The 15,915-nt window shown below is 40.3% G+C and overlaps 1 pseudogene; it reads left to right on the forward strand.

Moving 5' to 3' along the window:
* The first annotated feature begins 383 nt into the window (after positions 1-383).
* LOC133384683 (5S ribosomal RNA) lies at positions 384-492 on the forward strand (annotated as a pseudogene).
* Positions 493-15,915: the final 15,423 nt, after the last annotated feature.

Here is a 15,915-nt window from a genome sequence, read left to right on the forward strand (position 1 = left end):
TCAGCAGAAAAGAGCTGGGAGGGGCAGAGGAGGCAAAAGAAAAGCTGAAAGCAAACCAAGGACTATTTTTCGTCTTTTCATCGGGGTTTGCCTCATGTTGATGGCAAATCTCTTTCAATTATGTGACTTGAGATCTGTTCTGACAAAGATAAAAGGCTATGATTTTCAAAATCAATAATCGCCGTGACATAATTTGATTTCATTAAATGAATTTCTGCTTGTCTCTTATGTAAATAAAACCATTAAATGGCAAGGCAGCCATTGCAGAAGCTTCATTTGACATTGGCTTCCTCCTTGGCAGAAAGAAGTATATCCTCTCAAAAAGGTGGTGCTTAATAGTCAGTATTAAAAAGCCCATTGATTTCAGTAGGCATAAGTTCAATGTCTACGGCCATACTACCCTGAACACAACCGATCTTGAAAGCTAAGCAGGGTCAGGCCTGGTTAGTATTTGGATGGGAGACCGCCTGGGAATACTGGGTGCCATAGGCTTAGAGGAAGGCCATGGAAAACCACCTCTGAATACCTCTTACCATGAAAACCCTATGAATACATCCAAAAGTTTCATAGGGTTACCACAATCGACTTGAAGGCATACAAGAACAGCAACAAGTTCACTGAACTCTGTCTTGGATTGTTGCTAGCCTTTTGGAGGTCAAACAAGCACGCTGCTAGTAGCAGATATAGAGTTCATTAATCCACCTGCAACAACGTGCCCTACCATGCTTCTGTAGGACAGAACTTTGTTTACAACAGTCCAAATGAGGAGACACATTAAAATTCAGTATGTCAGATTTCTTGTAGTTAATTTCCATTCCTCATACACCACCATAATCTGCAATTTCTTTGAGCACTGCTGGTAGAGAAGACAGTGGGTTTTCTAATGTTAAAGCAATATCATCTGCAAAGAGATTTATGTATTGAATCTGTGGATTTTATTCCCTGTACTAATTCATTATGGCAAATTTTATTTGCCATAGGTTCCATAGAGAGGGCAAAAAGCAGGGGTGACAGAGGGCATCCCTGCCTTGTGCCTCTCTCAATTTAGCTGTGTCCCAGTCATTTAGTCGAATAGAGGCTTGGCTGCCTTGATATAGGTGTTTTAAAGTCATGATAAATTCCTTCAGAAATGACACTTTTTTCCAGTAAAGCATACAGAAAATCCCAGCTTAATTTGTCAAACACCTTGCTAGAGTCAAGTGAAAGTATAGAGATAGGGTTTTTTGTCTGTCTGGCATAGTAAATTATGTTTATTAATCACCTAATTGGGTCAGCTATGTGTCTTACCCTAATGAAACCACCTTGATCTTTATAACAGTAAGATCAAAGCTAGCCTGTCTGCCAATATATTGCTAAAAGATTTTGCATCTTGATTTATAAGGGCTATAGGTCAGCATGAATCTTCTTATGTTGGGTCCTTTCCTCGTTTTAAGAGAATCACTCAACGTGATTCCTGCCAAGTGTGTGCTATAGGTCCGCCTGTCACTATGGAATTAAATAAGGTTTTCAGTTTGGGTTTTAGTTGTTCTTTGAAGACTTTATAAAATTGTGATGTGAATCCATCTAAACCTGGTGCCTTGGCTGGTTTCATGTTTTTGAAGGCTTTATCAATGTCCTCATCTGACATTTGCTCTGTCAGGTAGTATTGTTGATCTATGTCTATTTTTTTTGAATTTGCATCACCCAGATAGGAATTGATAGAGGTTCTAGCAATTGATCTTGTTTTGTATAAATCAGTAAAGAATGCTTGAAACCTTTCTCCTATTTGTTCTGTGTATAACTACTCTCCTGTGGATCCTTGTATATTTGTAATCCTATTTCTTGTGATTTTCTTTTTGAGTTTATAGGCTAAAATTTTGGAATTTTTATTACTTTGTTCATAATATTTTTGATTAGTAAAGTGCATAGCAGTTGCAATTTACCTAACTTCTAGATTTGCCAATTCAGTCCTTTTTTGAAGCAATATCCTATAGATTCGTTTACTACCTGTTTGTTTATGATTGTTTTCAAGATTCTTAATTTCGTTATGGAGTCTAGTCCTTGAGGCCTCTCTTATTCTTTTTAGATGAGCATATTCACTTATCAGATGACCCCTCATTACTTCCTTCACTGAGTCCCAAATTGTAGCCTCAGATAACTCATTGGCGTCATTTATTGTTTTTTTTTTTTTACAATAATTTTTATTCAAATTTTCATAAAACATACAAAACAAAATCATAAAACATTCAAAGACAAAAAACAAAACAAAACAAAAATAATTAAACAAAAAAAATAAAATATTGACTTCCCATTTGTCACAGATCAAATCAGTTATAGTTCTACAATATATAACAATCCTGTCTCTTAAATCATATTATAAAATCACTTTCCTCCAGTAGTTGTCTTAATTAATCATCAAATCTCATAAACATTACTTTATTCTTTCCACAAAATGTCAGAGAGGTTTCAATTCTTTAAGAAATATATCTATCAATTTTTCTCCAAATAAACATGTCGATTAATCCATCTCGTTAATAATTATAATAATCTTATTGTCATAACCATAGTCCAAATAAACATTTCGATTAATCCATCTCATCAAAATCTGTTAGGTTCAATAATTTCAATAGCCATTATTCCATTATCCCTATTAGTTCCATCTTCCATCTCCAATAGTCCTGTAAAGTCCAGTAATTTCAGTGTCCAATCTTCCATTATCAATATTCCATAATAATCTTGCTGTCGTAGCCATAGTCATATAATAAGAGTCTCATGGGAATTTCCTCTATCCCAAATATTTTCTTGCCATCCATTCTGAATAAGTTGCTGAAATACTGTTGTAAAGTCATATCTCTGTTCTTCTTTTTTACAAAATGCTCTGGCTCATCTCTTGAGAGTTTTTCCATTGTCACATGGCTGCAGTTAATTCCATAGATTTTCTCTATATCAAACTCCATCACGTCATTCCAGTCCAAAAGATTATCCAAGCCATTGATAACTTTATCTCTAATATCTTCATTAATTTCTTCAGAGATAACGTTAAATTCCAAACAGTAGATTTTATTTCTAAAATCCATAAACTCCAGATCTTTTTCCAATTCCACATTTGTTCCAATCTCCAGGGCTTGTATCTTCCCTTTATTTTTTCTTTTCTCATCTCTGATCTCATTCTCCTCTCTCACAGGATCCCCTATTTCTTTAAGCTCCTGCGTCATTTTGCTCAGTTCAATTTTCAGCTCCTTACTACCCTGTCGCAGGGTTTGTTTCGTTATCTCAATCTCATCCATTATTTTCTGAAACATAGTTACTTCCAGATTCTCAGCCACTTTCTTGATTGCCATTTTTAAAACCACGAAAACAAAACAAAACAAAAATAAAGAAGAACCACTTCTTATTTCAGCAACAATTGGGTTAATATTCCAGGCTTGATGACATCACAGTATAAACAGAGCAGCCTGCCTTATCTCTCTATGTTCAAGAATGCAAAACAAATTTAGTTCCCAGCATCAAAACAGTTAGTGGCGTCATGAAGAAGCAGATTCGTCAAAATAAAATAGACCAAAAAGAGAATAGTCCCAGACAATATAATATTCCTCGGAATAGAAATCAGGAATAGAAATCCCTCTTCTGTTTATATCTTTAGAATGCACTTCCAGGACAGCTTTTTGCGACAGAAACAGAGATAAGCTGTTAATTTCGTGAATAACAGAGAAGAGTTATAGCTCACCCAGAAGTTGTCCAAAGCCGATCAATCTGACAAATCTCCTTTTGCTGCAACAATTTAGACCAAGTAAAAAAAATAATAGAAAGAAGGGTGCTTGCCTGTTAGTCCGTTCTCTCTTTAAAGAAAAGATAAACGTATCGCTTAAACAGATAGAGCTTGTTTGGAAGTCCGTCCGGCATTGTTGGCTGGACCTTATCTCATAAATTAATGAAATCCAGTCCTCCCAACAAAAACAGGCTTTTGAGGTTGATCTCTACGTTTCTCCCTGCCCAGGAGAAATTTCATCAGTCAAAAAAAAAAAGTTCTGACTGATTTATATCTGAATAAGCTTCTTTTGAGGCGGGAGCCCGTCCCAAAAGCAGGCACAAGCGAAGTCACCCTTCCCGGAAGTCCATTGGCGTCATTTATTGTGAAGTAATTATTAAGTTCCTCTATCATTTTATCCACTATAGGTCTGTTAAATAATAAAGAGGGTTTCAGTCTCCATGATATAGTCTTTGGAGGGGGGTTCATTAAATGTACAGTGGCTACAACAGGAGCATGATCTGAGGGACCTGAAGAATCTATATGGGAGGAAAGTATTTGTCCAGTCAATTTTTTTATCTTTAATAAGTAATCTATCCTTGTGTATGAATTGTGTCTGTGGGGAAAATATGTGTAATCTAATTCTGTAGGATTTTTTCTCACCATCAGCAGCATCAAGAATATATTTTAAATTAGAATCTTCACAAATCACAGTCTTTCTCTGTTTCCCTCTCCTATCTTTTTTTTGCATCACTGATCCAATTTAAATCTCCACTAAGAATTATAGTTCCTTTTGAAAACTGTGTAAGTGATTGAAGAGTTTGTTGTAAAAATTCTCGTTGACCATTATTAGGGCTATATATGGAACCTATAGTTATTTCAACAGTTTGTATTAGTCCCTTAATAAAAATAAATCTTCTCTTAGGGCCAATTAATGTTTCTTGCACCATTAGGCCCAAACTGTTAACTGTCCATATTGCCACACCTCTAGCTTTGGAGGTGCCTGGGACCAAATTCCATTCGTCCTGTGTGTAAGGGATCAAAAGTTTTAAATCTGTGGATTTTTTTGTGAGAGTTTCTTGCACCATTATAATGTCTGGAGCTTCTTTTTTAATGCAGACCATGCTCTTCTCCTCTTAACTGGATTGCCCATACCATTAATATTCCACGTATAGACTTTCAGACCCATAATGTTAGAATTAGTGTAGACCCACCCTTTCCATTAATTAGTAATATAAAACACTTAGCAATAAGCCACAGGCTTGGTTTCATCAAACGCTGAGAGAGACCTTTATCTGCTAAAACTGACCAATTTATAGCCCTCAAGAGTGATGTTTGGTCTCTTGAACTGCTGAGAGAAATCAAGAATTGTTTAGCACTCAATTCCAGAGACAGTTCAAGTATACAAATGAATATGTATAGCAAAGATATAGAATATGCTCCCCTTCAACACTGAACAACCCTCCAACCCCCAGTTTTCCCTCAACAAACAAGGTTCCCTCCACAGACTCAGTATAAATCCAGAGTCTGTCCATTCCTTCAGGAGAGGCAATGATGGATAGGGAGTTTAGGTAGAGAACGCTTTTACCACCTCCCCCCCAGCCCATACCGCTATTATTGCTATCCTCTGCACAACAGAAAAACAACCTCGAGTTTCTTCCCTGTATTTAACTAATTATAGCAAACCAGTTATTCTAAGTGAATCAAATATTAACAAGATCACCCGTTTTTGTTGAACTGTAATAGATGTCATAGGTAGACTTAAGAAAGCACTTTTCTTCAGATGTAGATCCCAGGCATGGCTGTTTTCAGGTGCCATTATCTTTTTCCTTTCTCAGCTTCTTTTTCTTCTTTTTCTTAGTCTTTCTTTGCCAGTCATACAGATGGTTGCAGACTTGTTCTGGGCCACTCAGATCAATGTCATCCGAGTCTGACTCCTCTTCTTCTTGATTAAGTTTCAGCCTTACAAGTAATTTTTTTGCTTCCTCATGAATAGTAGCAGTCAGTGTAGTTCAGCCTTTCCCAACTAGTGGGCCACCAGGTGTTGTTGGACCACAACTCCCATCAGCCTCAGCCAGCATTGCCAATGGTCAGGAAAGATGGGAATTGTGGTCCAACAACATCTGGTGGCCCACTAGTTGGGAGAGGCTGGTATAGTTCCAATACTGATTACTATCATTTTAAAGGGGATACCCCACCTGTATCTGATTTCAGTATGTCTCAGCTTTTCAGTGTATTTCTCTAGCACACATGAGATCAGAGTTTGCTCCAGCTTCACACGTTATTTTGTCTTTGACTTGGTAATGGTGGAATCTAATTATAATGTCTCTAGGATGCTGTCCCTGAGGCAGCTTTGGAGCTAAGGCCCTGTGAATGCGTTCAATGTCTTTCTCTTCCAAATGCATATCAGTGAAAATATCATTAGCCCAAGTGATAAAGAAAGAAAGGAGGTTTTGGCTCCCTGCGGCCCTCAGGTTATTTCTGCAGCTGCGATCTTCCCATTCAGAATCCTATGGAGAATGTCTGAAGTTGCGTTTTGTAATGCTGAAACGGTGGTTTTATGTTTTAGGCCTAGATCTAGGGCCAGGTCTGCTGTTTTAGTGATCTCACCAATCTTCTCTGAAAGGTTCTTGATCTCCATCTTTAAAGGATTAATTGTAGCCATCCGCTCTTCACTAAGTTCTTTTTTAAATTGTAGAAGGAGCTCGAGCACTGGGTCTGTTTCTTCCTTAGAACTGCGAGCTGATTTTCAGGCCATAGTAGGGCCTTGCTCGTGGTCCTCCAGGCCACTGTTTGATGAGTTGGAGCTCTGCTGAACAAATTGAGTTTTTCCTTTCCTCCAATGAGGCTGTGGAGCATTGCCTCTCCAGGTGCTTATGAGAAATGCTTTTGCCTGTTGATTTTGGTTGTTTTTAGATTATATTTTAAATGGCATGAGTGGGAACAGACAGTCTAAACCGCCATCTTGGCCGATGACATAATTGCCCCCCCCAAATGAGCTGCTTCTCAATGCAAACACTTATCTCTCCCACTGAAATGGTTTTAGTCAGTCTCTATACAAAGTCTGTTCTCAGATAGTAATCAGGGCTTACTCGTCTGATAAAGGAACTGCGTGCTTTTTAAATCCAGATTTTAAATCTAGTTTTGCTGCAGTATGGTCATTAGTTTAGATCTAGCTTTGCCATAATATGGTCACTTCTAGATAAGTATGGGGTAAAAGTTGGCTATTTATACAATCGCTTTGAAAAAGAGGTGATATAAGAAGCAGGTTTATTGTGTATGGGAGACTCTTCAGAAGGATTTGAGCATGCTAGATTATGCTCTGTGCTTAGCACTTACAAAAGAACATTATTTTAACTAATTACTTTCCAGTAATAACTGTGGGTTGCATCGCCTTTCACCTTCTAGTGGAAGATGTTACTGTTTCCTTGCCTCTCCTATTCAGGTTGAGGAGGGTTTTTTTATAGGGTTAGGAAACATTATGATCTGTCAAGAAGCCTGAAAATGCAAAAATAACCTATCTTCCAAGGGCCCAATAAGTCTGTCAATGCTTCTCATAATGGGTTTCTAACGGGAACCAGTTGATATATTGCCCTTACTTGATGTCCCGCCGGCACAGGTAGAGTGTTCTGGTGCTGTCTGTCATAGGTTGCTACTGCCCAGAAACTTCTTCTGCCTTCGTACAATAGCTTCTCCATGGCTGATTTATAGCTAACCTAGCAAAGGTGATAGCATTATTTATTGCTGCATGACTAGATTCTCTATTTCTTCAGATGTACTCTGATGACAGATAATGGGTACTTTGAAAAAGGCAGCCATTTAATAAAAATATCATTTGAAAAGGGCAGTGGACCTTTTGGTCTTTTTGCTGAACTGCAGTGAGGACAATCAACAGCTGATATAATGTAGGTAGGGTGTTTTTATGATCTGCTGCCGAATGCTTTATGCAGGTAAAGCAGCTCTTACTAAATGTGTTCCTTGGGTTTCCAGTTCAATATATGAGGCTGCCACCTTTTGAATGGGCAGAGGCTCCTGTGATTTTAGCAACTGAAAAATGTCAAAACCATGGAGGGCTGTACGGCACAGTAGAGCACGTTTTGCATGCAGTAGGCCCCAGGAAACTCTGGAAAGTTGCTGCCACTGGGCCAATTGGACTAACAGCAGGACTGGTTTGCATTGTGATGCACCTGCCAAGGACCACAACCGTGCTGGGACTCAATGGCTGACCCCCAGAGTCTCTTGGCTTTGCTGCTCCTCCTGCCTTGCATTCTCTGCTTATTCGTTTTACCTGTTCCATGGCCTTTGTGGCTGTTGAATTTAGCCACTGTAGAATTGTAAGTATTTTTTAACTGACAGATTAACTGGACTTTATTTTAAATGAATTTGTATATCTTCATACTGTATTTTATGATATTACTGTACACCACCTTGAAACATCTGCATAACATGCAGTATATGAATAATCACTTCCCCTCTCCAAGCATGCAAATAATGTGATAGGAGCCTGCCCACTTTTAAAACAGTTTCCAATCTATTAAAGATGCTTGGCTCCCAAGCTACCAAGGATCCCTGGGAACTATAGTTCTATAAAAGGAGGTAGGGCTGTCCACCATGCCCTCCTGCCGCACTTACCTGTCATGTCAATGTGCATTCCCTGCATGCTCTGCACACATGTCTGCCATCTCCCAAGCTGGTGACGGGGGCATCCCTGAGGGGTTGATGCCCCCCCACCATTTTGGGTGATGGCAGCCATGCGTGCACAGCACATGGGCATGTGCACTGATGCGCTGACACCACACTGCCTATATCAGGCAGGGAATGTTTGGCCTTAAAATGATTTGGGTGCCCGGAATGGATGCAGTGGCTCTTTGGGGCTTAACAACGAATGGTGGAATGCTGGATGGATGTTCATGGAGGCAGGTAAGTATAAGTGGTTGTTGTGAGCCAAGCAGGATAGATGAGAGCAAAACAGAGGATGAGGACTTGGACTGGGAACCTGGGGAGGGGGCAGATAGTGGGAGAGACTCATAGGGGCTCCCAGCCCCTATCTTGGATAGCTCAGCTCCCTCAGCTCCTGACCCCTCTGTGGAAGTGCTGCTGCTACCACCAACCACCACCAGAGAATCAACCTTGTGCTCCAGACAGTCCCCAAATGAGTGCTGCACTGCTCCCCCCGCCCAAACTGTCAGTTAGCAGCCCTCCTCCATCATAGTCGGAAGCTGAGAACATACCACCTTTGCCCCATGCTTGGAGGCGCGAGAAGCAGGAAATTCAACAGACTGAGCTGAGGAGGAGCTTGCATGTGCACGCAAGATCCAAGCTTACTTAAGGGGACTGGAGGGGAGGGTCAGTGCTGAGTCAATGTTTTAGTGCCTCATTAGCATGCTTAGTTAGTGTTAGCTTAGGACCAAAGTTCCTAGCAAGCATAGTTAAGTTTACGAGGTGCACTGCTTTTGATGTATCTATAACTTTAATAAAAAGAGAAAAAAATCACAGACATGTCTGCGACTGAGTCTTTCGGCAATGAACAGGACAGCAGTAAGCTGTTGGATTGATATGTGGCTCTACTTCAAAGGGGCCCACCTGCTAAGCTTACAGCAGGGAGTAGTCATTGGCATGGAAAGCCACATTCTATCCCCCACCTGTGTTACAGGACCAGTTTAGCGATGCTGGTCAGCGACACACTTGGCCCTTGCTAGTTGCTCTTGTAGCATCTGCTGCATTGCCAGTAGCTCTTGAATGTATTCTGCCACCACAGGGACAGCCAGGGTGGTGGTAGGATTGTGAGAGGTGCGAGGGTGGTAGCCATAATTGGTGAAAAAAGGAGTCTGTTGGGTAGAGGCATGCACTGAACTGTTGTAGGCAAACTCGGCGAGAGGTAACAGAGACACTCAGAATTCAGCATCTCAACTAGGAGTAACTAGACATGACTATCCTGCGCTAAGGTGTTGTCGCAGCAGCTAGTCATGCCCCCTCACCATGTTTAAGTAAGGATGGGCTGGCAACCTACTTGCATGAACTGAGTGTCACAGTTGAGAATGCACGTGCACGCAAGTGCTCCTCCCCAGAGGAGCTGTGGGGGTGCGTTGAATTTGCCGGCGCAACTGCCTCTGTGTACAAAGTAAGGGTGGCTGCTCTGCCTCAACAAGATCCTCCCCATCAGAGGAAGGGGGCCTGCACTGTGGCGGTGGTGAAGAGGGCATTGGAGGGGGATGAAAGTTGGGCGGAGAGGCTGGGTTGAGCCTCCTCATGGGTAACTGGAGCTATAGGGGTGGGGCTGTCACTGTCCATGGTGTGAGAGCTTTCAGTATCTAGTGCACTGGAATCATCATCCCATTCAGAGTCCTCCTCCTTCACCATGTTCTCGCTGCTCCACCCCCTTTCTGCAGGGCTCGTGACACACAAGAAATTTAGGTATGTGCAATTAAACTGGAATGACGTATTCTGGTGCCCTAGCACAACAAATCCACTTTTTAAAAAATGGGACTTTTTTCAGTTAAGAAAGTGATGGGAAAATGCACTATACAGTGTGGGATGAACAAATGATTAATGGAAAGATGTACAAACATCCCACAAGCAAACCAGGATGCATGTTCATTGTCATATGATCTCCATACAAACAAATCAGAACAAATGCTCAATAAAGACCGGACAAAGGGTAGAAACACACTCAGTGTCCTGCCAGTTCCAGTGTGTCTCTACCTCTCTCTTCTAAAAATGGGGGCACATGATGCTAGTCAAAACCCACCCCTTTTTACTGTAAAAAGTGTTGGGATCAACTACAGAAGATTAATGAAACATTATTTTCCTTATCTGTGGCACTCTGTATTTTGCCAGTGCCCCTGTTGATATGCAGTACACTGAAATCATTCCTATTACAATGATGAGAGAAGTTACCTTTCAAAACAGCTGTGTGTTTGACATTATCAGTGCAACCCTTCCCCATCCTTCCCCAATTTCCAGCCACGTAGTCTTTGTTGATAAGCAGTATGAGATGATAGACACTTCAATACAGTTCTGCTTCGCTTGCAGTCAGGTGACATGTCATGTCAGCTTGATTTACTGAGACATAATTTAACAAAAAAAATCTGTGAATGAACATATTTTAGCTTCAGACTTTTCAATTTGGGCAACCTTTGAAGGAACCACAAATATGATGTTAGCTGCTCAGGTTTCCCTAGGAATTATTAATGGGAATGCCTCTATCTGCAAATGCATCTGGAGGACACAGCATTGTACTGTAAAACTTCATTTTATGTTCAATCTCTAGAACTGACAGAGTTGTTTAAATGTTGCCAGAACTGAAACGATCAGTGAGTAGACCCCAGGTGGAATAAAACAAAATAACATAACAAATTTGCTTCCTACATATAGCTTATGATCGATCATAAACAGTTGTGATGTAGTTACCTTCTTGCTAACAAAATTAAGATCTCTACAAAGGGAGCACAAGGGCACTGCATGATGCTGATGAAGTAATTTGTAGTTAATCTAAAATCAAGCTTTCAAATCTGTACTCTATAATTTGCAGTAATTCTCTCCCTTGTTTTTTTAAAAAACACACCCCTAGTCTATGAGTTTTTAAACACAGCAATCAATAAAGAAATAATTATTCAGTTCAATATTTCGTGTGTGTGTGTGTGTGTGTGTGTGTGTGTGTGTGTGTGTGAGAGAGAGAGAGAGAGAGAGAGAGAGAGAGAGAGAGAGAGACAGAGAGAGACAGAGAGAGACAGAGAGACAGAGAGACAGAGAGAATGAGAGAGAGAGAGAGAGAGAGAGAGTTTCTCTAACAAGCTCTTTGGCACAATTTTCATCTGAGATATATGATACACGAACAGTTCTTCAGAGAAAGGTCAAAGTTTACATGATAAATGGGGAGGGAAAAGGGTGTGTCACACAGCTGCCAATCTGACCTTCAAATATATGCATTTGTATCTATGCCTTCAGAGACCAAGAGGTTGACTTTAAAGGTCAAAGCTACAGTATTTCCATTTGTGTACATGGCCAGGGTCTGAATACCAGATACGTGTGGCAGAACATGATTTAGACAAATCCATTGAGAGTTTAGGCTTGGAAGACAACCTTAACCTACAATATTTCACAGATGAAACTAGGAGCACTTCTGCATACCTGTTACACTCGTATTGCCACACCAAGGCTGCATTCAGACAGGGAGTTTATTGCATTAGTTTAACTGATTATAATGGCAGAGCTTCTGCCCCGATTTCTAACATTCCTTTCACACTGCAGTAGCTGTCGCATTAAGGAACTGTGACTTATTAACCAATATAGTCCCATGTCACTCTACATTTTATTCACACCACGACCACGAACAAAAGAATTGTTGCCATCGCCCACCCATTATGCATATGCACACTGCAGTTCCATGTATGCCGAAATACTGGCACAATTTTCGTCAGGGGACTTGATGCGAGCTGAAAGGGTAGAAATGCATTGCATGCCAAGATACTGCATTGCATCCTGTCATGTGAGTGATTGCAGCTAACGATAAACTCCCCGAATTATCTGGATTTCAAAGCTTGCAAACAGATTCGTTTTGGAATCATTTATCATGGAAATGAACACTGAACTTCCACTATATTCTGCTAGATTTCCGGAACTGGCTTTTACATCATGTGAAAGATCAAATAAAATGAGGAAATTATGAGGTAAGGAATTGGTGGGGAAACAGAATAAAGTGCAGTGTGAATGCAGCCCAAGGGACACAGTTTAAGCTGACAAATCCATAACCAAAACCCTGCCAGTAAACATTATTTAATGTTCTCCACCTCTTGCCACATATTTATTTGCGTTTATTGTATCCATTTTTATTACATGACGTTGAGTTTAATAATTTTGAGATTGTTGTATTTATTCTTGTTTATTGGTTGCACTGTAATTTAATGATAAATTACTAAAACCAATATCATACAATAAAAAACAGATGCAATAAATACAAATAAATATATGACTTACCGTGACCAGATTGAGCCCAATCGTCTCCTGGGTTCACACGCTATCTCCTCCCCTCTCCTCCTCTGGTGCAACCACAGTTTAGCCTTATGTCTGAACTCTAAATGGTGGTCCTTCTTAGCTATGTTTTGTCAAAATAAGCCAGCTTCATGAACCACAGTTTGAAGCTAGTTTGTCCTTCTTTAGACAACAGATGCTAGCTAAGCTTAAGCACAGTTTGCTCAATTTGGACAAGGTGAACTGTGGTGAAGCAAGAGCAGAAGTGACAGATCCCAAACTTCTCAGAGCTGTGCTAGATGACGGTCTGTGTGAATTCAAGGGGAGGCGAGGCTCCTTCTGTCATGATAAACCAAGGTATACTGAGACATCCAAATGGAATATTGTGCTTTCTGTTGTATTTTAATTCTTTTATGTATTTTAGGAAATGTGGTGTTGGAGAACAGCTTTGCGGATACCATGGACTGCAAAAAAGACAAATAATTGGGTGTTAGAACAAATTAAACTAGAACTATCACTAGAAGCTAAAATGATGAAACTGAGGTTATCATACTTTGGACACATAATGAGAAGACATGATTCACTAGAACAGACCATAATGCTGGGAAAAACAGCAGGGAGTAGAAAAGAGGAAGGCCAACAAGAGATGAATTGATTCCATAAAGGAAGCCACAGACCCGAACTTACAACATCTGAACAGGGTGGTTCATGACAGATGCTCTTGGAGGTCACTGATTCATAGGGTCGCCATAAGTCGTAGTCGATTTGGAGGCACATAGCAACAACAAGGAATCTTTGTAAGTTGCTTTGGATTTATTTCAAAAGAAAAGTAGGGCAGAGGTTGTTAAATAAACAAATACATATTTACTTTTCACTGTCCTACACTAGATTCAGAAGCAGGGTGTGATAGAACACTGACCATAACAAGTTAAGAAAAATTGAGACAATTTTACCTCACAATGGATCCGGTCATGCTTATATATAACACAAACTCATATGTGAGGAGGTGCCCTATCTTGGAAATGCTCTCTACAGGAATGCTCACTTACACTGATGTCTTTTTGATTGATTGATTGATTGATTGATTTGATCGATTGATTTGATTGATTGATTGATTGATTGATTGATTGATTGATTGATTGATTATACTTGTATACCGCCCCATAGCCAAAGCTCTCTGGGCGGTTTACAGTAACTAAAAACATATACAATTTAAAAATACATCTTCTAAAAAAACAATTTAAAACACAATTTAAAAATTTAAAACAATATTCTAAGTGAAGACCTTTTTATTTTTGCCACAGGGGGAAAGTTCTGTTTAACTTCTCCTTCTTTTAATGTTTTATGCTGATGATTTTTTGCTATTTGGCAGACTTGAATCCTAGTTTGTGAAAGACTACATACAGGCATACCCCGCTTTAACATTCGCAATGGGACCGGAGAGTATACTTTAAGTGAAAATCTACTTTAAGTGAAACAATTGTCTTCACTTGTATTGCATGCAGTCACCACTAGATGGCAGCGGCGTCATGCCAATAAAATGTACGTTATTGCGAAGTGCGCGAACATTAAGCGGGGTATAGGGACTTATGGAGCATGTACGTTATAGCAAGGCAATGTTAAGTGAAGCAACATTAAGCGGGGTATGCCTGTATACCTCCAGACGAGGGCCATGGCCTACAGCAGTGGTTCTCAAACTTTTTCCCCCACCGACCACTTGAAAATTGGTAAGGATCTTGGCAGACCCCTTAATCATTTTTTCTACCTGTTGTCACAATTGTAATGCACTGTGCAATATGCTGTATGGTTTTTATAGTATTTTTAGAGACATGTCATAGACCACCTGAATGATGCTTGCGGACCACAGTTGGGGAATCCGTGGCCTCGAGTAAGGGCACAGATGGGCTGGAGATGAGGAACTGAATCGTGCAAACAAGGATCTAGGGGTGGGCAGAGCATAGTCAAAGATGGGGAGGGCAAAGCAGTCTGATGTCCACCTGACACGATGTTCAGACTGAGGAATACAGCCCAGAGTAGGAGTCATACAGAACCAGCCAAGTCCCTGTTGCAGGCCTTGGTAAACTGTGGGCCCTACAGATGTTGTTAGAGAACAAGTCTTGTCATCACTTCCTGACCATTAGCATGCTACCTGGGGCTGATGGGAGTCCCAACATCATCTGAAGGGCCACAGGTTCTTCATCCCTGCCTTATTGGTTTGCCAAGTTACATGATTCTAGCTGGTCTGAAGAACATGAATTCCTACTCCAACTTCCATTACAGCAGGGAATGGGACAGTATCTTATAAGAACTGGCCTATCAGTGCAGGTAGCAAAGTCCTGAGCTTTGCTGCCCAAATCTTTGGTATGGGTTCCCTAGCATTTTACATCATCCTGTTTCCTTTTCTGCACTTTATTTGCTCTCTCCTTTTATGTTAAGATACTCTGGGTGGTATTTAATGCTAGTCCTATGCAGAGTAGATCCTTTGAGGTTAATAGACAGGAGTAATGTAGGTTCATTCCTTTTAGTGGGTCAAGTATGAGTAGAACTGGGCTGAATACAATTCCTGGAAATACAATACACCAAAGGGCAGGATACAAATGTATACAATAAGCAAAACTGTAAATGCACCCAGCAATATTTGGATAGGTTGTTATAGGAGCAAGGGGGTGGGAAGACAGCAGTGCACTGTCGTTTTGTTTCTCTGTGTGTACATGAATTTCTACTGCTGAACCAGATCTCGCCTCCCTCCAATTTACTATCCCATACAAAAGTGGCAAATTTGAAGGGCAAAATTTCACTGAGGGAGATGAAATTTCTTAAGTGGGGCAGAGGAGCTCATCTTTTTTTCTTTCCTTTCTTTTCTTGCCTTTGTCTTTGGTGCCTTCTTTCTTGCAATATCCCCCTCCAAAAGCTAGTTTATCACTACAGTACTCAATCATGAGAAAAACATTACAGTGCTAAATCAGGTATAAGAAAAGCTTCCAGCTACACTCTGCCTGTGAGTAATCTTGCTGGGCAGGATAATGTGTCCTTTACTTCTCCGGACCAATATATGAACGTCTTTATAATAGCTTTATAAAAAGAAACAGAGGCTTGTGAGACAGAATCTGTACTTAGTTCACTCGATAAGGCAGATAATAGATTTTGGATAAAATGAAAATTTATTTGCTCTTTATTTCATTGAAGCATTTAATACCTCACAGCTAATTCTCCTTATC

The sequence above is a fragment of the Rhineura floridana genome, chromosome 4 (assembly GCF_030035675.1).
Source record: "Rhineura floridana isolate rRhiFlo1 chromosome 4, rRhiFlo1.hap2, whole genome shotgun sequence".
Taxonomy (NCBI): Eukaryota; Metazoa; Chordata; class Lepidosauria; order Squamata; family Rhineuridae; genus Rhineura; species Rhineura floridana.